Source organism: Pongo abelii, chromosome 4 (genome assembly GCF_028885655.2).
Source record: "Pongo abelii isolate AG06213 chromosome 4, NHGRI_mPonAbe1-v2.0_pri, whole genome shotgun sequence".
NCBI lineage: Eukaryota > Metazoa > Chordata > Mammalia > Primates > Hominidae > Pongo > Pongo abelii.
The window spans coordinates 153,896,253-153,923,995 of NC_071989.2; the positions used below are offsets into that span (position 1 = coordinate 153,896,253).

Below are 27,743 nucleotides of genomic sequence, written 5' to 3' on the forward strand. Positions count from 1 at the left end.
GCCCTTTGTGCCTACTACCTTAAGGTCACAGCAGAAAATTGTCTGGAGGTAGAAACAAGTTCCCCTAGTTATGTGATCTTCAGCAGAAAATGTAACTCCTCTAGACTCAGTTTCCTCAGTGGTGAAATGGTACAGAACACTTTCCTTGTCTTCCTGCTAGATTTACAGAGGAGACACGATATAAGAACCCAGGTGTAAATCCCTCAAAAACACTCAAGCCTCTTTAGTTATAAGCCTGAATCATCATTCTCTGGTCTGATAAGTACAGAGTCACAATTCTGTGGGCCACAACCTAGATTTTCATTAAACTATTATTTTCTAGAACACAGTTTCTTTGGAATCTGACCTACCTTTTTTTAAGGAACCTAGGATAACACATATAAACTCATTAGCACAAAAAGAAATATTTTCATTCACAGCAACCAACTATCTTGCTAAATTGTGAAATTCAAATTTCTTTTACTGTGTGTACCTTAAGTACACTAAAATATACCATGAGTATAACATGGACTCGGTATTCATGGGAGGTCAAGTGTTTGAAGAAATTAATTGATTTTGAGTGAAGAAGGCTTCCATCTTTTTCAAAGAATGCTTTGCAACAACTTACCACAGTAAAGAACATGGGTTTTGGATCCACGCCAGATGTTAACACAGGCTCTTGATTTGTTGAGCAAATCACATACATTTTCCAGTCTTTGTTTCCCCACTTATAAGCTGGGAATTAAAATGCATATTTTACAACATTATTGCAAGGCTTATAGGTAAAACATATAAAATAGCTAGCATTTAGTAAACACATAGGATTCCAAAACAGTAGTTGTCATCATCATCATCTTATTATTATATGGATGACGTCATTAATCCTCACAATATTAAGAGATGCTTACTGTTTTCACAGACGTGTAGAGTGAATCTGAGAGAGAATTTAAACCACTTATTAAGGTTAGAGCAACACTGTTAACACCAAATTATGCTATTATTATTACTATTACTCTTGCATTTTACTATCTTTATTATTATATGTCTTCAAAGACAGTGCAGAGTAAAATTTGGGGGGCACATGACACAGCAGCCATCTCTGTGAATGGCATTCAGTGCCATGGGAAAGGAACAGGATCTTAAATTAAGAAGAACTAGTTCTGAATTTAGGTCAATATCTTCCAGGTCGTGTGACCTTAAGTCTTCAGATGAGCCTTAATTTTCTTATCTGTAAAATAAGTTTAATAACAATCACCCCTTGGGATGGCTTCAAAGATCGAATATAAAAATATATATAACAACAGTTTACATAGTGTAAAATATTCAGTGAGCATATTTATGTTAATTTTGTTGATGCTATTGCAATTACCAGGAGCTAAGTTACAGTTAAGCCTATGGAAGCCGCCTTAGTTTGTAACAGATGCAAGAACAGTGAAGAAAAGTGGTTTTGGCTCCACTAAAGGAAAAACCAATATCATCTTCAACCCAATGTTGATAGCAAAGAAAAGTACTCAATCCAGAGTGTTACGCCCACGTGGGCAGGATGTGATTCCAATACCTATGAGAATACTAATAAGTGACAATAAATGGCTGAATAAATCTATCTCCCAAGATCAGAGGATCCAGAAAGAACAATGTAGAATGTAGACGTGATCAGTTTTGTATTATTTTATTAAAACATTCGTTACATGCAACTCCTTACAGTGTTCTCATGGCCTCAACATTACCACCAATTATCTCTTGCCATAATCATTTTATAAAACTAGAAAAGACAAAGAGAACTCTCTCAGGCACTGACCCCTGAAACTACATCTTCTTTTCCATGGAAATATTATTACATAGAAATCTGGGGATTAAGGGAGATTTATCAGGCCTTGGTTAGCCATCATGACAGTCATTTGGCAGCCCTGCAAATCACTGAAGAGTTCTGTGTTAGCACTCACACCTTCAGAACCCATGCTCTGGAGTGGCAGGCAATTACTCACACCTGTTTGGCCTGGTCCACTTATCCTCCTAAGCAGTCCTGATCATAATTGCTACATTGGCTGATAGAACCCAACAAATGGGTTCAAGTCACAGCTGACCTCTCAAGACAGATTTCCTGATTATATAATTATTCGGGGGGTCAGTGTGAATGTTACACTTCTTTCTAAAGAAGTAAGTTGGGATACGCATGCTACAGATTGTAGTAGTAACTTAGTAAAAAGTACAATCATCTTATACTCTATCTGTGGCAGGATCATTGGCAAAAAAATAGTCTAGTGGTGATAATCAATAGATTAACTCATTTATTCCTCATGGGGTACATTGGACTGAGATGGACAGGACTTAGTGTATAAAACGGGATATCACCATGCATATTAAATGAACTATCTACTAAGCCAATAGGTCTGTTATTTATGGAAACTAAAATAAAGTTCTTCTGAAAATTATGAAAGACTATTCTCTGGGTTCCTCCACATAGGACAAGACACACAGATAAGTAGAGTCACCAGATGATAAGATACATGAGGACAGGGTTATGTGCATGTTATTCCATCCCAAATGCTTAGTAGAGTGGCTGGCATATTGCAGGCACTTTACGAACTCTTGTTGAATGAATGAATGAATGAATGAATGAACTTAATAAAAGTAAGTTAGCTAGCCAGAATTAGAGGCCAACATTCAAGTGATCTAACATTTCTTGAAATAGAAACTCTTCCCAGTTGCTTTATTCAGTTTTAATATTTTATCCAAGTATAAACTATGTGGGAATGTTACCAGGGCCCAGAAAGTATTGTGGGCATGATAAGACTTCCACTTAGCTTATGAAACTGAAAAAATAAGCATCCTATACACCCACTGTGATCTGAGCTTCTCTTTTAGTCCCCTCTCCAAATCTCAATTTCAGGTGGCTATTTCTATTTTGCAAGATCTCATTCTCATACCCAGTTCTTACTACATGAATGCATTGTACCAACCATTTCTGCAAGGCAATACAAAATTTAAAATAAATGTCAAAACTCACAACACAGGCTAACGTAAAAAAAAATTGACCAAGGTGTTTTGAGTTTGTATAAAATATATAAGAATAGAGTTTAGGAACAAGATTTATTTCTTGTTTGAAAATAATAGTATTAGCCCAGCTTTTCCAGCTTAAGTTAATATTGGTCAGCTAATCTCTCATTAGACAGAGTTCACATGCTATAATTAAATTAAACAAATAGTCTCTATGATCTATAGTATTTACCTGTGGCTAATAAAACTCTGTTCATACGTTAATAGGTGAATAATAGTTATAAAATATTTTCCCATGTGAAATGTTTATAATCATTAAAAATAATTATTTGCTGTCAGGTGGACTAAAGTAGATAAATAACATTTAAATGCTAGTGATCTAAGTCTCAAAGCCAGTCCATGTCCTCACTCTATCCTGCAATGCTTATGGATTGTTTTCCTAAGCAACAAAGTAATTCTAAAACTTAATTGTGCATGTGATTCTCTAAAGCATCTGGTTAAAATATAAATTAAGGACTCTACCAAAGACTCCAAATTAGTATCCCTGAACAAAAGGAGCCCAGGAATTTTCATTTCAAATAATCATCCCAAGTGATTCTGATGCACTGGGGCTAAGGTCTAGATGTGGATTTATTTTTGAACTGCCCATTTATTCTAGTCACAATTTTGGGAGACAACCAATTCTAAAGTTCTCCAAAATTATAGTTAGAAAATTATGTGACATATGTAAAGTAGAAGAAGATAAATTTGAAAGAATTAATTGTTCCAGGCCAGGAGCGGTGGCTCACGTCTGTAATTCCAGCACTTTGGGAGGCCAAGGCTGGTGGATCACCTGAGTTCAGGAATTCAAGACCAGCCTGGCCAACAGGGTGAAACTCTGTCTCTACTAAACATACAAAAATTAGCTGGGTGTGGTGGCATGCACCTGTAATCCTAGCTACTCAGGAGGCTGAGGCAGGAGAATCGCCTGAACCCGGGAGGTGGAGGTTACAGTGAGCCGAGATTGCGCCACTGCACTCCAGCCTGGGCAACAAGAGTGAAAATAAAAAACTCCATCTCAAAAAAAAAAGAAAAAAGAAAAAAGTATTAATTGTTCCTTCTCAAAGAGTATGAGACTTGCAATCTTAAAAAAGAATGAAAGACTTTTCACATTCATAGATCTTGCTTCTATTTTTATTTGCAAATTCGCCTTTTTATGTGGTGTTGGGCAGGAGTATTCTGTCCCCAAAAGCTCACAGAGGAATGAGAAAAACAATCAGGTAAATAATTGGCACAATATAACACATAAGGCGGAACACAGTGCCTAATAAATCGTATATTTGTAATAAATGTTGAATAAAATGAGCAAATGCCTTAATTCGTTAATAATTAGTAGTAGCTCATAGAAAGAAACATATTTTTTCAGGCATTAGAATTTGTATTCAATGATGTTTTTCTATAATATAATTCTGGAGCCCATTCTGTAAAACTGTTTCAGTTGACAATAATCTTATTGAAGATTTATCCAGTAATCTTTTCATGGGAAGTGGTAGAAACTCCAGCTCAAAGAGGCTTTATCCGAATAAGAAAGAGAGAGGATACAGAGATTTATAAAACTAGAAAGACCAAGATTGGATCTTTGGACTTCAGGTACAGCAGGATCCAGGAGCACAAAAGACTTTTTCTCAAAGCTCTGCTTCTCCCATCTCACTGCTCCACATTTTTCTGTGTTTGCTCATTCTCAAGCAAGCTCTCTCCTCATAGAGACAAGATGGCTGCCATCCACTCCAGTCCACATCCTATCCTATCCTGCCAATAATTTTACCAATAGAAAGAATAGAATATACTTATATCCCAATAGCTCAAGAAAAATTCCCCAAATGAGCTCTGGTTGGCCCTGATTCATATGATTTATGCAACAGGCCCACGAGTGAACCAATCACTATGGCCAAGAATGCATGCATAGGCCTAAGACACACCTCTCCCTGGACTTGGAGCATGGCTAGCCACACCTGGACAACATTGACTTAAAATGGAGGACTGAATCACAGTTCCCAAAGAAAACTGAAAGTGCTATCACCAGAAGGTAAAATCTACTATATAAAATTCTACTATAAATCCTGTCAAATGGAAGCCCTACCAAATGAACCAAGAGAAATTAGCTTTAAATAAAATTTTATGTGAGAGCAAGTATATGCATTGTGGCATTCCTGGGTCAGTGGCATGTATAAATACCTTTTTAGTCAAAAGAATAAAATGAATAAGAAGGAGAAGGAGGAGGAGAAAGGGAAGGAAAAGAGGAGGAAGAGGAATAGGAGGGAAAGGGGGAAGTGGGGAGGAAGAGAAATTTGAGATGTTACGGTGAGAACAATGAGTTTGGGCTATTTCTTACCACTCCTACATTAAGATACACTAGCGGTTCACTGAATTTTAGGGCTAGAAGAACCTTAAAGACCACTTTGTCTAATTAAATGGGTTGCAAATAAATAAATAAATTTCAAGATTTGGTTCCTTTCTACTTGTTCATTTCCATCTCTCACCACTCGAGCCCTTGTTCTACTGTCTAGGCCCTGTATTGTCCAGGGCAGTAGCCATGTGACTTTGGACACTTGGATGTGGCTAGTTCAAATAGAGTTGTGCTCACGTGAAAAACACACAGAACTTCAAAGACTTAGTATGAAAAAAATAATATAGGTCGGGTTCAATGGCTCACACCTGTAATCCCAGCACTTTAGGAGGTGAAAGTGGGCAAATCATGAGGCCAGGAGTTCGAGACCAGCCTGGCCAACATGGTGAAACCCCATCTCTACTAAGAGTACAGAAGGTTAGCTGGGCATGGTGGTGCGCACCTGTAATCCCAGCTACTGGGGGATTTCCCTGAGGCAGGAGAATCGCTTGAACCAAGGAGGCAGAGGTTGCAGTGAGCCAAGATCATGCCACTACTCTCCAGCCTGGGCAACACAACAGGACCCCATCTCCAAAAAATAAAGAAAAAGAAAAAAATATATAAAGTGTCTTCTTAATATTTTATACTGATTACACATTGAAATGACAGTTTCTGGGACATTTGTGGCTGAATAAAATATATTATTGAAATTAATTTTATCTACCTCCTCTTACTTTTTTAATGTGACTGCTATAAAGTTTAGAATCACAAATGTCATGTTTACTTGTATGACTCACATTTGTAGCTCATGTTAGGTTTTATTCCACAACTATTCTACCCACGCTGTCTTTTGGTGGCTGGAACATGTGTAACTGTGGGACCAGCCCAAACTGGACCTACTCTGTTGATAACAAAATGTCCGGTTACCTTTTAGCCATAACAGAGCCAAAAACTGCAAGTCGTATAGCCTGGGCATGTGCAATAGAAAAAGCTTTGACCTCTAACAATACCCAGAACTCACAATTCTTCCCCTCCGCCTTCAGAATCAAGAAGATTGAGACTTGACCAGAACCTGAACATCAGAACTCTTTAATAAGTAAGGATTCCATTGGCCAGGATGATCCAAGGCTAAAATCTGCCTCAACATACTTTACTGTAAATGCTCAAATCTAAAGCCCTCCAATCAGACCCTGCCAAACCAACGTTCCTAAATCCTTTCCCTTGCTCTCTGATCTCTTAAAACTTGCCCCAGATCCCAAATCAGAGAGACAGATTTGAGCCTGCTCCTGTCTTTTTACTGAAAGAAAGCTTTCTTTTCTCAAAAGCTGGTGCCAAAGTTATTGGCTTCTGTGTGCATCAGGCAGCGAGCCCATTTGCTTGACAACACATACCATACTCTTTCTAATTTCCTGGCCATTGTACACGTTGTTTCCATGGCCTGGAACACTCCTACCTCCTGTTCATCCTGCAGAGCCCAGCATACATCACTCATCAGGAAGGCAGTCCCTGAACTTATGGTCTCTGTGTATGTGTGCTCACAGCTTCCTGTCATCACATTCCTCACATTGTGTTATTACCATTCACTTAATTGTCTGCCTTAAGTACCCTGAGTTCAGACACAGTGTTTTCTTGTTCATTACTGCATCCTGAGCACTGCGCCTGGTGCATAGTAAGAGCTCAGTAAATATTTGTTGGGCTAATGTTGAATAATTATGGTTAAGTTACTCTCTTATAGTTCCCCAGAAACTCAGGTCTTTTGCCTTCCAGAAACAGAAATTTTGTCCTGTATTCAAATTTCTGGTCTTCCAATTTTCTGAAACTTATGATCCTTTCCTTAGCTGCTACATGGCAAGAATGGTTCATTGTCATTTTCTTCCTCATAGATGACAAAAAAGGGGGGTAAGATATCCCCAGAGAACTGAAAGAGGATCCTCTGAAAAATCCACAGGAGCATGTTTCATAGCTAATGGATATCTACAATCAAAAGACTTGTGATTTAAGTATCAAGATAAACAACTATCACAACATTTAAAACACTCACTATATTTCCTTTCCAGCTTTTTAACTATAAAATCAATGGTGTGTTAATGACTCAAGCATTAGCTTGCTCACTAGGAATTCCAGAACTTCTGTTTTTGAAGCATAAATTTCTAAGTTGCTCAACTTACCCAATTTGTCAGAACAATTTCCATTAGTAAATATAAATATTTAATGAAAATGAAAACTGTCATAAGCAACTTCTCTTAAGCATCTAATGACTTACTGGAAGAAATAAAAAATATTAGTGAATTATGTCATTTACTATTTTCCATCATATAGCAATCATCTGCAGATGTCTTTGCTTATTGTATCTTGCTGTGTTTTGGAGTGGGTTTTTGTTGTAATATATTTATTGGGTTGTGGATTTTTGCTTGTTTATTGGGTAACAAGGGAATATCAATGATATACAAGGTGTTTCCTAGATATTAACCACGTGCAAAATTTTTTAAAGTTTTCTCAAAACCTTCATTGTGCTATTTGTTCCTGCCAGAATCCACTGTAAATAAAATAATTAGATATGTGTATGTCAGTGTAAAATTACATTTAAATTACATTTACCCTACACTTTGTGGCTTGAAAAATGCCTTCACATATTTTATTTCATTGATCTTCAGTGGAGGATATCATTATATCCAGTTTACAGATGAATAAAAAGGACTGTTTGACCAAGTGCCAGAACCGAGACTTCACCTAAGACTTCGTTAAGTGATTTTTTCCTCTACTCAAAGCCTCCCTGAGATCTGCTACATTTTAAAAATAAAAAAGAGGAAAATTTGCTTTCATAAAATTTCTGATTTCAGCTTGATTTTAATATTTGCCTCTTTCTAATTCAACTCAGAGTTCTTGGCAAATAGTATTCATTAAATGTCAACTATATTATTCTTCTTTCAAAGCGAGGTTACCGAATAGAAATGGAAATGTTTTAAAAGTTAAGTTCTATTTCACTGAGATTCCATTGTATGCTAATTGTTCTTCTTCTAAGGGATGTAACTAGACCTCTTACTCCATGGCTCTAAATTTTTATAGTCAGCCTCTATAATTCTTTGGTCCTGTAAGGCAGAAGATACATTATTTGAGTGGGGTCAACAGCAGAGGTTTCATATAATTATCGTAAGATAAAAGCCCTACTTTTCACCTAGAGCTTCTATAATGGTACCAATTAGTATGAATTCCTCTTTCTGGGCCAATGGAAATGTAGTGTAAATTTTTTGCTCATTGGCTTCAAATAGGGCTGGATTACCTTTGGTTTATTTGGTTTGTTTTCAGTAGCTTTTTTCCTACCTTTTTTTTTTAACTTTTAATTCTTAACTCCTCTCCTCCCACAAAAGAGTGCTTAAAACCTACTTTCAATCCTCTTAGAATCTCCCTGACCCCAGTTGTCCTCAGAATTGAACACAGAGACCCTAAAACAAATATTTCCAATCTATAGAAAAGGTCTTCAATATTTTTTCATTTTGCCTGAAAATATTATTTGATTTTGTTTATGTAGATAAAATGGATTCTAATAATGGTACTCTAGAGAATGGGATCTTCTGGTCCAAATTAGCTGTCCCTCAACCTGTTAAGTCCACTTTGACCAAAAAGGAACAAATTTCTCTGGGTGATAAGAAAGCAAGGAAATCATAGGCAGAAAGGAAGTACCAATAGAATTAAGTGACTAGAAAGCTTATGTTTGGCTCTGAAATCCTCTCATTTCAACAAACATCAGAATGCCTCATATATACAAAATACTGTCTAGGAAAGGTTTAACTATTCTAAATTGTATAGCATAGTATTTTAGAAATTAAATTCTGTATCGGTTCGTTCGTAATAGCTAGTAAAATCTAACTGCAATTAATGAATTTGTTACAGCTGGTATTAGTTTGTTAGAACTAAACTGTATTAGTTATTGATGTAACAAACTCCAACACTTCATTGGATATTCACAATAAAACTTAACTTCTGGCTCACTAAAATCCAAAATCAGAATTCCAGTTCTGCAGGGATTTCTCTTCCACATGGAGATTCAGGGACCTGGACTCCTTTTATTCCATGGCCCTGTCATCTTTATCACATAACTTCTAAGGTTCATGTAGCCGTTGTGCTGTGTGCTTCAAGCCGTGAAAGGGGAAAGAACATGTAAGATCCCACAAAGAAGGATTTTATGAGCCAGCAGGGAAGTACATCATAGTAATCTGTTCCCCATTTAGAATCTTATCACGTAGTCACACCTAACAGCAAGGGAGAATGAAAAATGTCTGCTTGTGTGTTCAGAAAGAGAAAACAAAACAAAACAGAAAAGAAATCTGTGCTACAAGCTTTAAGGTGAAACAAACTGTCATTTGAATCCTGGCTCCATAATCTTCCTTTGTAAGATGAGGATTATAATAATATCTCTATATGGTTGGCTGTGAGGATACATGATATAATAATAACAAACTTCCAACATTTACAGTTATTCTTAAGTGCCAGGTAACAATCCAGCTTTTTCCACATTATCTTACACAGCAGCGGTCCCCAACTTTTTTGGCACCACGAACTGGTTTTCTGGATCACAGTTTTACCACGAACTGGGTTGTTGGGAAGCGGATGGTTTTGGTATGATTCAAGTGCATTACATTTATGGTGTAGTTTATTTCTAATTATTATTACATTGTAATCTATTATGAAATAATTATACAACTCACCATAATGTAGAATCAGTAGGAGCCCTGAGCTTGTTTTCCTGCAACTAGATGGCCCCATTTGGGGGTGATGGGAGACAGTGACAGATCATCAGGTATTAGATTCTCATAAGGCTTATGCAACCTAGATCCCTCACAGGCACAGTTTACAATAGGGTTCTTGCTCCTATGAGAATCTAATGTGCTGCTGATCTGACAGGAGGCAGAGCTCAGGCGGTAACGCATGAAATGGGGAGCAACTGTAAATACAGGTGAAGTTTCGCTGGCTCACCTGCCACTCACCTCCTGCTGTGTGGCCCGGGGGAGGGGGGTTGAGGACAGCTGTCATACAGTTTTCGCAATTCACCTATAAAATGGGGACTATTACTATCATCTCTATTTTGCAGACTGAAGTTGTAGTAGACGAAGTCCAAAAATCGCCCACAATTGTTGATGTCTCCTTGTGTTCACACCCTGTACCATGTGACTTTGCAGCAATGCCCATCAAAATATAGAATCTGTTTCCCACCTCATGAATCTGGGCTGGCCCTGGGACTTGCTCAAGCAACAGAATTAGACAAAAGTGACACTCTGACCATTCTGAGCCTACATTACAAAGAGCATGTTTTGGATCCCCAGAGCCACCATCTGTGGAAGTGCAGGCTTGCTATGCAGAGGGTGAGGCTATTCTAGACTGCACCATTGTCCTGGCTGACTCATTAGCTCATCACAGACAGACTCATGAGATAGCAACAATGAGACAAGCCTGGTCTAGTCCAGACCAGAAGAGCCATCCAGTCAATCCACAGACTCATGAGCCTAATAAATTCTGTTTTTATCTGCTTTGGTTTGGTTTGTTATACAGCATTATTTGTCATAATAACTGAGGCAGAAACTCCAAGAGGTTGTATTACCAACTTAAGACCACACATCCGACAAGTGATAGATCCAGGAACTAAATCATAATCTATGGAGTTGAAAACCTATGTCCTTCAAGACCACACATCCAACAAGTGATAGAGCCAGGAACTAAATCATAATCTACGGAGTTGAAAACCTATGTCCTTACCTATCACAATATGCTAAGATAATTGTCTTAAATTGGCCAAAGTGCTCAACATATAAAAGCCATTAATACTATTCTCTATTATTAAACCTTATAATACAGGGCAAGTGAGTGTTTCCCTTGTCTGTGTCAGTTGCTCACAACTGTTTCTCCAAAATGAGCACTGTACCTGACATGTAATAAGTCTTCAGTAAAGATTTATTGAATAAATTACTGAAGGTTGGCTACTCAGATATATCAGCAATGAAGCCTGCCCTTGAAGAGCTGAGAGTCTAAAAGAGAAAATCAAATGCAGACATAAATAATGGTGATTTAACATGGGAAGGTTAAGTGCCACAGGCAAGGAATCAGTAGAGCATTCTCGGAATTCAGAGGCAGGAGAAATTACTTACTACAAGGGAGGCAATAAAATATTTCACAGAAGTGATGAAGTTTAATTTTATCCTTAGTGCCTGGACTTTGAACATATGGAGACTAAGAGGAAGGGGCATTACAGGCACAGGGACACCGTGAGCATCCCATGGGGTAAGAAACAATGCTATGAGCACAAGGAAACAGTGACTTCCATTGGGTGAAAAAATCAATGTAGCCTATTTCATGAGTCAAAGACTTCATGTAAGCAGATCCTCCTACTCTGACTCATAGACTGACTCATAGACAAATTGGCTGTGTTTTGTTCCCTTAGCTCTTCTATTTCTTATTGGTTCATTGATTCCTTATTCATTGATTCATTGATTCATTCTTCAACAAATATCATTATGTCTAAGAACACAGGTAGCCTCCATTTACAAATATTAGAAAGGAGAAAGCATTTCATTGGCTCATTTTAAAACAGAGTATAAGATCTTAAAAGGCAAGGACACTTTTACCTTTCTTCACTTCTAAAAGCACCTGTCACATAATGGTACTCAACTGGACACTAAACACACAAATACACATAAAAAAAAGCTGATTTTAAATTAACTTAAAAGTTAAGAAAAAACTAGCTCTTTTAGCCAACAAGGAGTTCACTTAATGTTATCTGTTACTTCTATAAGGTTTTACTGTATTTCCCATTAGAGAAATCTAAATATTAATGAGCATCTTTATGTTCACTGACTGTGCTGGACATAAAGTTCAGGACTTTGTCTGAGATACAATTCTTGCCCTTAAGCAACAGAGAGGAGCTACTACCAGGGGCTCTTCTAGCTTCTGAGGGTACAAAGGTGAATGAGATAGAGAAATTCCTTGTTGTCATAGAGCTTCCAGACCAGAAGGAAGAATACCTGCAACATAGCAATATCCAAACATGCCTATAACAAAGAAATAGTCAATTATAAAATCTTTAAGATAACTTCAAACAATCATACATGCTACAAGATAATAAAACTAAAATATAACAGAAAGCACTGGTTTGTCTTTTTAAAATGGATTCAAGAAAGAATTCTGGAAGAACTAATACTGACACTGAGAAGAGATTGACAAAATAAGTGTCAGCCACAGGACAATCTGAGGACAGTGCAAGTGGCAAGTGCAGTGGCAGTGCAAGTGGCAACTGCCAAGGACTTAAGTCTGGAATAAATTTGGCTATCACATATGTACAGCTGACAATTTAAAGTGAGGTAAGTACTTCCAAAGAACATACAAAGAGATATTGGCATACTTCCAGTCAGTGATTCCAGTTCAAAGCTAGCCACAGAACTTGAGATAATCTTACCTAGAGCACGTTCAGAATGAGTGCATGTATGTAGAGCGTGTTTGCCTGCTCTGTTAACCACAAGTTACTCTTGGCTGTCAACCATGAATTGGAGGCCATCCTTAACTGGCTTGGCTTCCTCACTCACTATCTGTCATGCTTTCAAGTTCTTGGCACTCCTGCGTGCCTGTGCTAAAATGGCAGTCTTAACCACTGCAACCCACCCATCCATTCCACTCCCACCAATGTCTGTCCCTGACCAGAGACTCCTCAGCACCTGAGTCATCAGGTAGCAAGCACCCTTTTATCCGTAAACATAAGGTACATGCTCATTCTCCTGCCAAATTAAGCTGTTTATGGTTATCACCCAGGGAAGTAATTTGTTGATCAAGACAAATGCAAAGAACTTCATTTAGGAGTTATGTATTAAATGCCTACTGAGATCTTAATTGAAACTTTAATGTTATCCATGAAAAATTATTTATATAGGTCTAATCTTCACCTATAACAAGAACACAGGGATGCATGCTTTCATTGTCAGACACATTTCCAACTTTCATATGTACACCTATTACCACAGATATAAAGTTTAAAGTGGAAATAGGAGGACCTATGTTCTTCTGTGAGTTCTCTCATTGTTTTCACCTAGAAATTAGTTTAGGAGCCTATTAAAGCACTGTGCCAAAAAGCCAATGACTTCACTATAGGGGGATGGAGCCAAGTCAAAAGCCAGATTATAACATCTTCCCAGAACCCTAAAATTAGATGTTCATTCTGTTCATTTCCATAAATGTCTGTCATTTTTCTATCACAGCATTTATCACACTTAATTGTTATAGTTTGTGTGGGGGTCTATACTTTTTTCATTAGAGTCAGTAAGGATAAGAATTTTACCCATCTTGTTCATCACGTTATCCCCAGTGTCTAGCCAGTGTCTGGCATATTTATATTCATAATTTGTTAAATTAATGAATAAATGAGGCTATTCCTCAGAAACACTTTTTCAATGTAAAACAAAATTCATGCAATGCATCCAGTGCTCTTAAACTCTGCCTGCCAGTCACAATACTGGCCACCACACTCCACAACCTCCATGTAAGAACACCAGCTGTATCTTGGTGCATTTTTCTGTAAGACTGCTCTTGGGGAAAATTCAGTCTGGGCACATGTACAGTGTAAGGTGGCATGTGCTGTCAGTACATATTTCATAAAATTAAGGAAATAAAGGATTGAAAAGCAAAGAAAATCATAAGCATAGAAATCATAAGCATAGAAATCATAAGCAAAGAAATCATAAGCAAAGAAAATCAATAGAATGCATCTTCTACTACCTTAGTCATAGTGGTAGTTTCTACCAGTTGTGCTCAAGACTAAGTTGTCAGGGGGCCACAGTCTTCCTTCAGGCCACAGTCCCCAAACAGAGCATACGGGATTCCCACTGTATTCAGGAGAGTTATGAAGTATATAGAACTCTGTAAAGTTGTAAAGGTGGAAACTATCTGATACCAAGGGCACTACTTACTTTGTAGATGTCGTAGGTTTCTGTATCCATTAGGACAATTTTAATACTGATGCGAGTAGTGTCTTCATCCAATAAAATCAGCATAGAATGTCAATTTTCCAGTAGATGGAAGTAAATAACTTGAGGAAGGGTTGGCTGGAGGGGTTCCTACCAGGACAGCTGATCTCAGATGATGAGTTGGAGAGGGTCATGTCTATGCTTCAGGACAGTCCATCTTCTAACTTCCTTTCACATCACATCCTAGAACAGGAAACTCCCTTTGTCCTTCCAGCTTTGAAGATTTTTCATTCCATTTCTCTGTCTTCCCCATTTTTTAGAGATGGAGGAAGGAAGGGTATCAGGTTTAGTATGCTAATAGAAATAGGATTTTAAAACTATTTTTCTTTTTTTTCTTTTCCAACAGCAGACATAAAAATCAAGAAATGGAATTGGAGGCCGGGCGCGGTGGCTCATGCCTGTAATCCCAGCACTTTGGGAGGCTGAGGTGGGTGGATCACGAGGTCAGGAGATCAAGACCATCCTGGCTAACAGGGTGAAAACCCGTCTCTACTAAAAATACAAAAAATTAGCCGGGCATGGTGGTGCATACCTGTAGACCCAGCTACTCAAGAGGCTGAGGCAGGAGAATCGCTTGAACCCGGGAGGCAGAGGTTGTGGTGAGCCGAGATCACACCACTGCACTCCAGCCTGGGCGACAGAGTGAGACTCTGTCTCAAAAAAAAAAAAAAAAGGAATTGGAAAAACAAAACTAAACTCACCTTTCCATCCTTTCTGTTCTGATTTGGAGACGGGGTGCTGGGAAGACTGGAAAGTTCAAGATGCTAGTGAGCTAGTGACTATTTCTCCACCATATGGAGAAGATTTGTCTGCAGTAGGAAAGAATTAAGATTATCAGATACAAGCAAAGGGAGAGCCTGATGGAGAGAGAGATTGACCTGGCAGTATTGACTGCAAGGCCCTCGTTCCTGCAGCAACTCCATGGAATTTGAGGGCCACTCCTGTGTTTTTCCCACTGGCATAAACTAGTCAATTTACTGTTTTTGTTTAGTTCAGTTAGAGTTGGGTTTCTGTCACCTATAAACCCAAAGACTCCTGATTAATTCAATAATCATAACAACTTCCTATTATGAGGACTAAGATAGAAAAAAAGAAAGCCACAATTATTCATAAAAATCAAATAAAAACAAACTGTAAATTCGATAAATTTACAATTTGTCCATTATCTGGCATTCAGTATTATATAAGTAATATATTTATGCACATTGTGTAATCTGCTTAGTGGGTTTAGCACGAGTCCTAGCACATAGTAAACACTGAATAAATACTAGGTAGTAATAGTTTTTAAGCCTCTATACAATCAAGTTCATGGCCTTTTATGGCCTAGTAGTTTTTTATTCACACATTTATGATAGTTGGTATAAAAGACATTGTTTGTTGTTTTTATTCTGGGGAGTTAGGAAACCTGTTTTCAGAATTTTTAGGCTGTGAGTGTCCATTTACCATTTCTAACAGAGTCTTGATTTCCTTTTGGTAACAACATTGTTAAAAGAGGTAGCATGTGACCCAGGGGAGACTAGTTTGACATGCATTCATACCAGGAATTTGAATCTCAAAAATAAAGAGGAAAAGAGAGTTCAAAAAAGGTGGAGCCCAGCAATTCAGCTGCAGTACCCTATCTATGAGTGATGGCGTCATTCTCCCAGACTATCCTGGTTTCTTCCAATTCCCAAGCCTGGCTCACCAGCCGTCCATTGAATATGTATACCATGAATATCCTTTCTGTAAATTCCTTTCGGCTTTAATTGGCCAGAGTCAGTTTATCTTAATTTCAACTAAAGGATTCCACTGGATAAACGAAGCATCATCATTAGCTATTTGATTCAGCTTTCAATAACAAATAACTTCAGTGTTTCCAATTAGCCTCCAATAACAGCAAACTTTATCCATTTTAGTGATAGTAATACTGTTAATATTAAAAATAGTTGCATTTGTGTATTTTACATGCATGATATTATGTAAGATTCCTGACAACTTAAACAGTTGAGTACTAAGTTTATCTCCATTATACAGATGAGGGAACTGAGGCTGTCTGAATTCAAGGAACTTTCCAAGAGCCACAATCAGTACCTGGTAGAAGTGAAATTGTCATCTTATATCCAGCATTCTTTCCCTGTAACAACAAAACCCTTTCTCTTGGAACTGAGCCACCCACTATTGCCTACTCAGCTTAAAAGCGAGCAGGGATCATAATACAAAATCACCTGTACCTTCAGTGTTGGTATGCCATGATTATTCCTCATAATCACCAGGTTACCAGGCAACAAGCTGTAAGATGAATAGCACATTGGGAAGATAAAATGATTGCAGGGAGAATTAACTGATCTCTTTTATCTTCAGAATTATGCCTCAGAATTTGCTCTCTGTCATTAGCTTTCTTTCAGTCATGAAATACATACATTTATTTTTTCTAAAACCTTAACAGATTATATTTCCACCAAAAATATTATCCATTATTTCAATGGCATCAAAACTTGCTATATAAAGAATGACTTTGCATAAATTTGATGTGAATTCTTATATTGAAAGATTAGTTTGATTTTTTGCAGATGATACATCTGTGCTATCTTACACCAATTTCTTTCTCAGTACTTCTTAAAAGATGTTGCTTAAAATAAAATCAACTGAGCTATCATCACACCTCCATATAGAAGATATAGAAATTTTGTATGATTTGATTGATAAATCAGCTTGTTAATATTCATTTAAAAGCTCTTTTACCTGGATCTTATTTCTTTCTTTGTGCTCTTATCTAGACTTTTAAAAATTTCCTTTTTTGTACTCCTACATTTTAAGTCCCAGAAGCTCAGTCTATTTAAAAATGCTTTGTCCACACTTTCTCTTGTACCTGAAACTAAACACATAAACACATCTGTGCACACACATATTCCCCTGTCTAAAACCTCATCCGCTTATTTTAGAATTTATATTATGAATGTATTGATTACTTCTTCTCAAGCTCTCTTGAAACTAATATATGTTGTAGAAGAAACACTATTGTGGAAAAGAGCACAAAAGGAAAAGAAGAAAAGAACCACTACTTGGAATGTGTAGTAATAGTAATCAGTTAAGTATGAATCATATCCATTCTAAGGCAGTTGAAAAAATGTGTGTAAATGCTAAAGGGAAACATAAACAGTACTTTAAGCAAATGTATAGATGAAAAATATCAGGAAATTATAAAAATTATAAATTTATCATAAGTTTTCAATTCTCATCTTTTGTTTTGTTTCACCTATACAGTGTTTAAAAATAATTAAATCTAAAGAAAATAAAACAGGATAAATTACTTTAAAATTTGAAAATTCGGTTTCTCTTGAAAACAGAAAGATCTGGTATTATTTGACATGAATTCTCCATGACAATGACTAACTAAAGCTGAATAGATGCTTCCTTTGGTATACGGGACAGTTTCCACAGTCCCCACCCCCCCCCATCAAATCCCTAATCTAGCCTACTTCATTCATTCCCCTTACTTGCCTGGTCCCTATAAGCATGAGATTTTTCTGCTCCTACCAACACCTGTCTTCAAAACTTCTTCTGTATCTCCTACATTTTGAACCTTGATGACAGCTTTTTTTTTTAACAATTACAATTTAATGTATTAAACTGATAAGACTTAGGTTAAAATGAATCTATAACCAAAGAGACCATGCACAATAAATTGTCAATATTTTATTTTTAATATATTCTTAACATATTAAAAACAAGAATTTATTTCTTATAGTTCTGGGGGCTGGGAAGTCCAAGATCAAGGGGCAAACAGATTTGGTGCCTGGTAAGGCTATGCTTTCTCATAGATGGTGTGTTCTGTCTCCACTCTCACATGGTGCAAGGGCCCAGGAGCTCCCCTGGGCCTCTTATATCAGGGCACTAGTCCCAATCAGGAGAGCTCTGCCTTCATGACTAATCACTTCCCAAAGGCTCTGCCCCTTTTTTCCCTTAATTTATATGTTTTAATTCCCAGATAAAATTGTATTTACTGTGTACAAATATTTTGAAGTATATACACATTGTGGAATGACTAAATCTAGCTGATTAACATATGCATTACCTTACATAGTTATCATTTTTGTGGTAACACTTAACATACACTCTCTTAGTGCTTTTCAAGAATATAATATATACAATATATTATTAACTATAGTTATCATATTGTACAATAGATCTCTTAAACGTATTTCTCCTAACTGAAATTTTGTATCATTTGACAAATATCTCTGTAACCCCCCAGTACCCCCTGCCCCTGGTAACTACTATTCTATTTTCTACTTCTATGAGATCAACTTTTTTAGATTCTCGTATAATGAGATCACGTGGTATTTGTCTTTCTGTGTTTGGCTTATTTCACTTAATGTAATGTTCTCTGGGTTCATCCACGTTGTCACAATGACAGGCTTTCTTTCTTTTTAAGGCTGAATAGTACTCCATTTTGTGTATATACCACATTCCTTTACCCATTCATCTGTTGATGGACACTTAGGTTGATTCCATGTTTGGCTATTGTGAATAGTGCTGTAATGAACATGGGAGTGCAGATATCATTTGACATACTGATTTCACTTCCTTTGGATCTCAGTAGTGGAACTGCTGGATCTTATAGTAGTTCTATTTTTAATTTTTTGAGAAACCGCCATACTATTTCCATAATGTCTGGACTAATTTACATTGCCACCAACAGTGTGCAAGGGTTTCCTTTTCTCCACATTCTCTCCAACACTTGTTATCTTTTGTCCCTTTGACACAAGATGTGAGGTGGTATCTCGTTGTAGTTTTGATTTGCAATTCCCTGATGATTAGTCATGTTGAGAATTTTTTCATATCTACCTGTTGGCCATTCGTATGTCTTCTTTTGCAAAATGTCTATTCAGGTCCTTTGCAAAATTTTTAATCAAGTCATTTTGTTTTCTTGCTAATAAATTCCTTATATATTTTGGATATTGACCCCTTATCAGATGTATAGTTTGCAAATATTTTCTCCATTCTGTAGGTTATCTCTTCATTCTGTTGGTTGTTGCTTTTGTTTTATAGACGCTTTTTAGTATGATATAATCCCATTTGTCTATTTTTGTTTTTATTACTTGTGTTTTTGAGGTTATATCCAAAAATTCACTGCCTAGGTCAATGTCATAGAGCTTTTTCACTATGTTTTCTTCTAAAGTTTCACACTTTTGAGTCTTACATTTAGGTCTTTAATCCATTTTGAGTTGATTTCTGAATATAGTGTGAGATAGGGTTCAGAAGTCTGGGCTGCTTGAGGGCTGCCTATAGCTAAGGGCTGTCCAGAATCCAGGGCTGCTGATGTTGGCCCAGTAGTAGTGCAGGCCAGAGATTGAGTCCACCACACAAGGCTGAAGCTTTAGGACTATATGGTCCCACCTAGCACCAGGGTCAGTCTAGAGGCTCAATCCATGGATACTAGTCTGTAGTTTGGACTGTGGGGATCTGCCTGGTGCTGGGTGGTAAGCCCAGTGTTGGGGTAAAAGTCAATGTTCTGAGCTCACTTCCCTCTCTTTGCCCCAAGGTGATGGTATCTCTCTCAGCCACCATGCTGCCTAGGGTTGGGGAGAGGTGTCTTGGGTAATATAAAATTGTTCTTCCTACCCTCTTCAATGTGCCTTTTATTGAGCTACAGCCACATTTTCATAGCTCTTGTGAAAGTATTTTCGTATGTGGGTAGTTGTTCAAATTGATATTTCTATGGTGGGATGAGCCCTGGAGAGTTCTACTCCACCATCTTGCTCCCAGATTGTCCCTGAAGTCAGATTTAATACTTCCTTCTCCCTCGCTGCCTGTGTCCAGATGATCATCAGATCATTTCAGGCCCACCTCTAAAACAAATCTCTATTTCTGTCCTTCTTTCATCTCCAAAGTCCTCATCCAGTTATTTCACTTTGCTCATCTAAATGGCTTTCACAGACCACCAACTAAATGTGATTTTCAGATTTCCCTGCAACCTCTGATCTATTGCTTCAGTGTCCTGATTGTGTGATTCTTTTGCCTAAAATTGTGCTTCCACCATTGCTTATGATAAACACTGTAGTATGGCTTTTAAAATCTTACATGGTCTTCCTACCTCTACCCCCAATTCATCTGTCAGCTCTCACCTCCCAATTCTCTGCACCCATCACTCTGCTCCAGCTGTGTGAATGAGTCATCCCTCCTTGCTCAAGCCACTCTACCTGCTCTCTCTACCTGAAAAGTCTATCTTTTTCTTTCCTTCTCCACCTCCTCCACTTCCTCTCTTTTCCTTTTCCTTCCCCACCAGACAAAATCGTTACTCCTTCCTAGAATATCATATCCATGATGAGGCTTTTCCTAAAATCCCAAGCTGGAAGTATTTCTTCTTCTGGAAGTAGTTCTGCTTTTGTATTCCCAGAGTTCTCAGCTTTTATATTTTTAAATGACTCTTAAGAATTTCCTTGCACTTAAACTATATGTCAGATGCTTTCATTGGAGTGTAAATTCCTTGAGGCTAGGCACCATATCATAATATGTTTTAACTCTTTTAAAACTTCGTAAGTTGCTTGTTCACAGTGATAATAGATTCCTGAACATTTACTTAGATTCACACACTGTGCATAACATTTTACAAGCATATCTCATTTGTCCTTCACAAAGCTCAGTGTCTCTTATTTTACAGAAAAGGAAAATGAGGCTTTGAGATGTCTATTAACTAGCAAAATGTCCTGACATTAGCAGATGGCAGAACAAAGATTGAAAATCAGATTTTCCTAATCCAAAGACTATGCCCACTAAACTATATTCTGTGCTATTCTGAAAAAGAAGTAGTTCATTTAAATATAAATATAACTTTGACCAAAGTATCAAATAACTGTGCACACTAAACAAGTGTGAAAATAGGCACAAATCAGTATTCAGTCCTGAAAAAAATACTTCTTTGAAATATTTTCCATATGTTGGACAATTTTCTAACTGAAAGCAATATAGGATTAATAAAACGTTTCAACTTTAAGGTCAACATTTATGTCATAGCTAGTTAATGGTAGTTTAAATGAAAAGCCATCCTATAGAGGCAAATCTTGACAAGATCACACGTTTAAGTTAATAGTAACTGACATGTCATATCCAAGTAATAAGGGAGTTCCCTCATCAAGTCTCCAGAGGTCATTAAAGAAAAGATCTTGTAACAGGTTAAAAAAAAAAATAAAAGAGAGAGAATAGAACATTTTATTCTTATTAAAGATATTGACAACAAATGGGTATGTATTATGTACCATGAGAAGAAAAGAATATTAGATCTTACCTGAGGCAATTCAAATTAATCTTCTTGGGGAAATAATGAAATCTAAAGCTGCAAATCTCATTGAATAGATAAGAGAATGAGAAAATGGGAGATAACTTGTTTAGGGCCAAAAATCTAGTCACATTTTAAGCTCAACCTAAAATGCAAGTTTTACAATTCCTAATTCAGATGTCATGCTGCTGTTCCTCTCTGATATTCTTATATGTTAAGTGTGCCGATGACAATATGTCTTCAGCAGTAGAAAAAGATGTGATGTAAGCTGTTTGCATTATTTAAGTGGTGAAGGTAGCTATCAAGTCATTCATAGAAGTGGTCTGTGCTCACTGTCTCTCGTTTCCTTCCTCCCACTATCTCCTTAACTCATTTCAATCAAATGTTTGCCTCCACCATGCCACCAAAGCCATGTTGCTCAATCCAGTAGTCATTTCTCACTTCTCAACTAACCTGGCCTCTCTGTACTTATGGGCACAGTCTCTCAGCATCACCATTATCAGGCACTCTGCCCCTGCCTCTTCTGGCAGGCTGGACATTGAAGATCAGGCTGGTATGCAAGAGAATGATGCAAGGATATAACACAGTATGAATTGAGCATCAGCAGAATCTGCTAGAACTATTTTGGGATGGAATCATTTAGGCAAAAGGCAACTGAATTTTGCATTTAGTCCATCCAAGCTTTCTTCCAACACAAAATTGTTCCAAGACTGACATCTCTAACTTGGTCTCATCTTGGCATTAAATAACCTAAGTGCTAAACCCCTTTTCTTTTTGGCTTCCCTCAAGGAAACAATTCCGTCATGAATACACCCAGCCTGACTTTCAGAATTTAAAAATGTTTCATATTAGTCTCCTAGATTTTCACTTACATCTTAGAAGATTCTTTAGAAATTCTCATAGTCCTGGTTTCCTCAGCTAGAAAACAGAGATAATGTTAGCATGTCTTTCATATAACTGTTGTGAAGATTACATACAGTGATTTATATAAAGCATTTAGCTTAATGCATTAATAATGCTAGATTTAATTGTACTCATTAGACTTTGCTGGGATGGTAGGTTAGTTATCTCTTTTAAGGTAGTACGTGTTCTTTAAAGCTCTAAACTCTTCACTTCCCCTGGGTTTTGCACCAGTTCTTTGCTCTACCTCGTTGAATAAAAATTGTCTGTGTCCATTAGCTTAGCTCAGAGTGTGAGTTACCAGAGAATGAGTCAGGTGTTCCATTACCATGTGCCCTTTATGTAATGCTAAGTTCCTTTACAGCTTTAGCTCAGACACTGGTCAATCTCACAAAAGTTTGTCTGTCTCAAGGGCTAAGAAATATTCTTTATTATATACTGTAGTAATACTATGTGCTATTCTCAGAAATTAGAAGCATGAAAAAAGACAGACAAAAATCTATCTTTACATCTTTATAGGAGCTTACATGCATATAGAGAAGAAAGACAATTAAAAACACAAATAAGGACAATACACAAATTTGACTTGTGTTTTGGCTCTATTTTAGACTTGTTAAATTTGAAGTGCCCACTAGACATCCAAATAGGCAGTTAGATATCTGAACTGATGAGCAGAAGTGGCTGAAGAGCTCAGAGGCAAAGTCTGGACAAGAGATATAAACTTGTAGGTCACAAATATATACATAACATTTAAAGCTACGACACTAGTAGGAAACTTAGGAGGTAAGTATATATAGAAAAAAAGAGATAACCTGGGAAATCCAATACTTGGAGATCTGAAAGTAAAAGATAAACCAGCAAAAGGAACCAAGAGGGACTGGCTAGCAAGTTACGAGGAAAAACATGTTGCCATTCAAGGACAAGCTTTGCCTGGACTGCACCCAGCCAATGATTGGGCATGGTCAAGGCTCCACTTGTGACCACCAATCATCCTGCCTGAACAGCCTACTCTTGCTTGAAGACTCTCCATTGGTCTAGCTGAGATTTTCTCTGAACTGTGCTATGGCCTGAGGTTTCTCCTTCCTTTCTCCTTTCACAAGTGCCAAACCTACCTTGTAGTCTGAAAATTCTTTCTTCCTACTCCTGTTCACTCCCCCTTGATCCTTCATAGGTATTGGCCTGTCTTGGTGTCTGCTTTTCATGCTTTTCAGACCAGACCCAATAATTTGGTTTTGTTCATTTTTTTTAGAGTCGGGGCCACACTCTGTTGCCTGAGCTGGAGTACAGTGGCATGACCATGGCTCACTGTAACCTCAAATTCCTGGCCTCAAGTGATCCCAGCCACCTCAGCCTCCTGAGTAGCTAGGACTACAGGTGTTTGCCACCATGCTCAGTTATTTGTTTTTAATTTTTATACATACAGGGTCTCGCTACATTGCACAGGCTGGTCTAAAACTCCTGGCCTCAAGTGATCCTCCCACCTCAACCTCCCAAAGCTCTGGGATTACAGGCATGAGCCACCATGCCCAGCTCAGTCTAGGAAAATTCGAAGGCTTTTGTTTTGCATTACATTTTAGAGATTTCCCAGGGGATTCAGTTCCAGTCATCCACTGTGCTTTTGTAGTACAGTATTGCTGGGTCATGATCTTTTCAAAATATAAATCAGATCATACGACTTTCCAGCTTGAAATCCTCATAGTTGGAATAAAATGCAAGAACTACCACATGTAACTTTATGGCTATATGTCTTTATTAATCATCTCTTCCCTTTTCTGTATCACTTCCCCCTTAACTACCCATTTCCTTTGTGCCTTCCAATAAACTTCTTGCATTTAAAACTTTGTCTCTGGGGAAATTTCTACTAAGATATTACAGAAAGAATAATGATCAAAATGTTTACAGTATTTTTCAGCAGTAACTTAGGAGTGTTCTTGTTTTCAGGGTTCCAGGTAAGTAGAAATGCCTGCATACTAGCCATTAGACAAGTAAGTGGAAATTTCTAATGGCCACTGATCCACATAGCCATAAAGTTACCTGTGCTCACTCAAGTAGTTTCAGGAATTTCCATGTTTCCAATCCCAGGAGCCACTGGGACAACAGATGGCTAAAATATTTTGAGGTTTATTTACCTGCAGAGACTGTGCAGTTAATGAAAAAAGGTTAGCAAGTGAACCTAATGCTGGAGTGCACATCTGGATGGAAGCTTTGGACAGCTGGGCATAGATCAAGAGGGTTATTACTGTTGTCAAAGAATTGAGGATTGTTGTAACTTTCCCACAAGGCATCTATGGAAGTCCCCTGTTTCCAAAAGTTTTCGCCCTAGCCTTAGATCCTGCGCTCTTGTTTGTCAACATTTGCCCTTCCCTAATACTCTCAAACCACTGTTAGGTTAAACTAGGATTCAAAAGCCTCCCTCTGTGGGCACCACTGATAACTCTCTAAGACCCTGAGTTTTAATCAGCTCTTCATAATCCAACCATGCACTCTCTAGAGAGAGAAACTTTCTCATACCACCCAGCTCCATCTTGGGTCCCTTGTTAAACTATAAAATAATTTAAAACAAGGTCCAAAAAAAAAAAAAACTAAATTAGGAAGCTAAATCTTCTTAAGAACCCAGCAATTCTACTTCCAAGAATTTATGTAAAGAAAATAGAATCAAGGAAGGTCAATATTATTTGTATAGCAAGAAAGAGCAACATAAAAGTTTAAAAATATGATATATGTTAACTGAATTATTATATAGCCAAATGATTAAAATTCTACACAGTCAAGCATGGTGGCATGCATGTGTAGTCCCAACTACTCTTGAGGCCGTGGTGAAAGGATCACCTCATTCCAGGAGTTTGAATCCAGTTTGGACAAGGCAGTGAGAACTTGTCTCTCTCTCTGTTTTTTTGTTTGTTTTGTTTTGTTGTTGTTGTTGTTGTTGTTGTTTTCAGAAAAGTCTCGCTCTGTTGCCTAGGCTGGAGTTCAGTGGCACGATCTCAGCTCACTGTAACCTCTGCCTCCCAGGTTCAAGCGATTCTCCTGCCTCAGCCTCCTAAGTAGCTGGGACTAGAGGCATGCACCACCACGCCCAGCTATGGTTTTTTTGTTTTTTTTGTTTTGTTTTGTTTTGTTCTGTTTTTTGTATTTTTAGTAGAGACAAGGTTTCACCATGTTGGCCAAACTCCTGATCTCAAGTGATCTGCTGGTCTCAAACTGCTGACCTCAAGAGATCTCCCTGCCTTGGCCTCCCAAAGTGCTCAGATTACAGGTATGAACTACCGCAACCAGCCTGAGAACTTGTCTCTTAAAAAAACAAAAATGAGAAAAAAATACTACACCATTATTGAAAATCATGAAATAATATTCATGATATACTACTGAGTTAAAAAAAAGATAAAATATAAATAGAATTCTAAGGAAAATATCTTTTAAAGTATATTATATAGAGGCCAGGAGTTTGAGACCAGCCTGGGCAATATAGCAAGACTCCATCACTAGGAAAAGCTAAAAAATTAGCCAAGTGTGGTGGTGTTACCCTGCAGTTCTAGCTACTTGGGAGGCTAAGGTGGAAGAATCTCTTGAGCCTGGGAGGCTGAGGATGCAGTGACCTATGATCATGCTACTGCACTCCAGCCTAGACAACAGCGTGAGTCTCCATCTCATAAAAAAAATTAAATGTTAAAAGTATATTATATAGTTATATATCTGCATGTTTATTTCTGCATATGGAGAAAAAAAAGACTAGAAGGATATCACAAATGGTATTTCTAAGTTGTAGAACTCTTAGTGATTTTCCTATCTTTTTCTGAAGTTCTCAATTTTTTGATGATGAATATGATTCTTTCAACATAAGGCAGTAAAAATGGATAAATACTAGTTTAAGAGAAGAGAAAGAAATTCTCAATGTGCTCCAAAGGCAACTGACATGACTTTGATCTGGATGGGGTGGGGTGGGGCCTGGAGCCAGGGGTCAGGCATCTCTGCCAGAGAAGCCAAAGGAGAGAGGTTTCATCAGCATTTCCTTTCTGTGTCCTGACATCTGCAGGGCCTGAGGGAAGCTGTGGTTACTCTGCCCAGCGATAGAAGAATTTGTGACAGATGCAAGGGATCATCAAGTACCTTCTGTGTTCTAGGAAAAACAAATCTGCTAAAGGGAGCTTATGTAAACCCCTGACCCCAAAATGAAAGGACAGCAGAGAAAGATTTCAGTCAGCTCCCCTGCCACTTTCTTCAGAATGAATGAGATTAATTCTTTTAAAATCATATAAACAAAGGCTTTGTGCTGTTACTCCACAAACAAATGTGAAATTCCAGAAGCTGAGCTTTGCGCAAACCTACCTGTAAACCGCACACTTGGCTTTAATCTTGGATTAAGAACTGTCAGGCTTGGTGCTCTGGGCTAGTCATTTAACCTCCTGGTGCTTTCCAGTGTGATGTTTGGAAAAGTCCGGCAATTATTCTGCCCTTGCTCTCGGAGAAGTTGTGTAGCAAGGTGGAAACATAGCTGCAAAATGTAGAACTGTCTGATATGGTCTGGATCTGCGTCCCCGCCAAAATTTCGTATGGAATTATAATCCCCAGTGTTGGAGGAGGGGCCTGGTGGGAGGTGATTGGATCATGGGGATGAATTTCTCCTTGCTGTTCTCATGAGAGTGAGTCTGTTCTCATTAGACCTGGTTGTTTAAAAGCGTGTAGCACCTTCCCCTTCACTTTCTTCCTTCTTCTCTGGCCATGTGAGACGTGCCTCCTTTGCCTTTGCCTTCCGCCATGATTGTAAGTTTCCTGAGGCCTCCCCAGAAGCAGAAGTCTGTATAGCCTGTAGAACAGTGAGCCAATTAAACCTCTTTATCACTTACCCAGTTTCAAGTATTTCTTTATAGCAGTATGAGAATGGACTAATACATTGTCTCAGGCCTAGTCAACTTTCTGAGCTCTGTAAGAAAGGGCTTTCTCCAGAAAAAAATATCTGAGCTGACATTCATCAGCCCACAGAATGACGGAGAGCTTTTGGCCCAAGGGTCAGTTAAGGTTTTTGGTTGCAAGTAACAGAAATTGATTTTGGTTAATTTAAGATAAGCATGATGCGTTGGAAAATTACCAGTGTAGGAAAGAGAGGGAAGAGCAGCTTGGGCACGAGGCATCAAAAGAAGCATGGATTGTGTTAAGTTTAGATGTCCAAGAGGGATGACAACTGCCTTGTAGCTAGGACAGCTATCAGGTGAGACTAATTTCACTGCTGCTGCTGATGCCACCA

At 37.9% G+C, this 27,743-nt stretch overlaps 1 long non-coding RNA gene across 2 annotated transcripts; it reads right to left on the minus strand.

The window, feature by feature from the left end:
• Positions 1–609: 609 nt before the first annotated feature.
• On the minus strand, positions 610–27,304 carry LOC129054189 (uncharacterized). 2 transcript variants are annotated; one of them, XR_008518895.1, is made up of 6 exons: positions 26,828–27,304; positions 22,474–22,519; positions 16,554–16,611; positions 15,045–15,152; positions 14,287–14,587; positions 610–714 (listed from the first exon to the last, which is right to left on the minus strand). It is a non-coding gene; the product is annotated as an uncharacterized LOC129054189 (long non-coding RNA). The 2 variants fall into 2 exon arrangements; XR_008518896.1 differs by lacking the exons at positions 16,554–16,611; positions 22,474–22,519.
• Between the last annotated feature and the right edge of the window lie 439 nt (positions 27,305–27,743).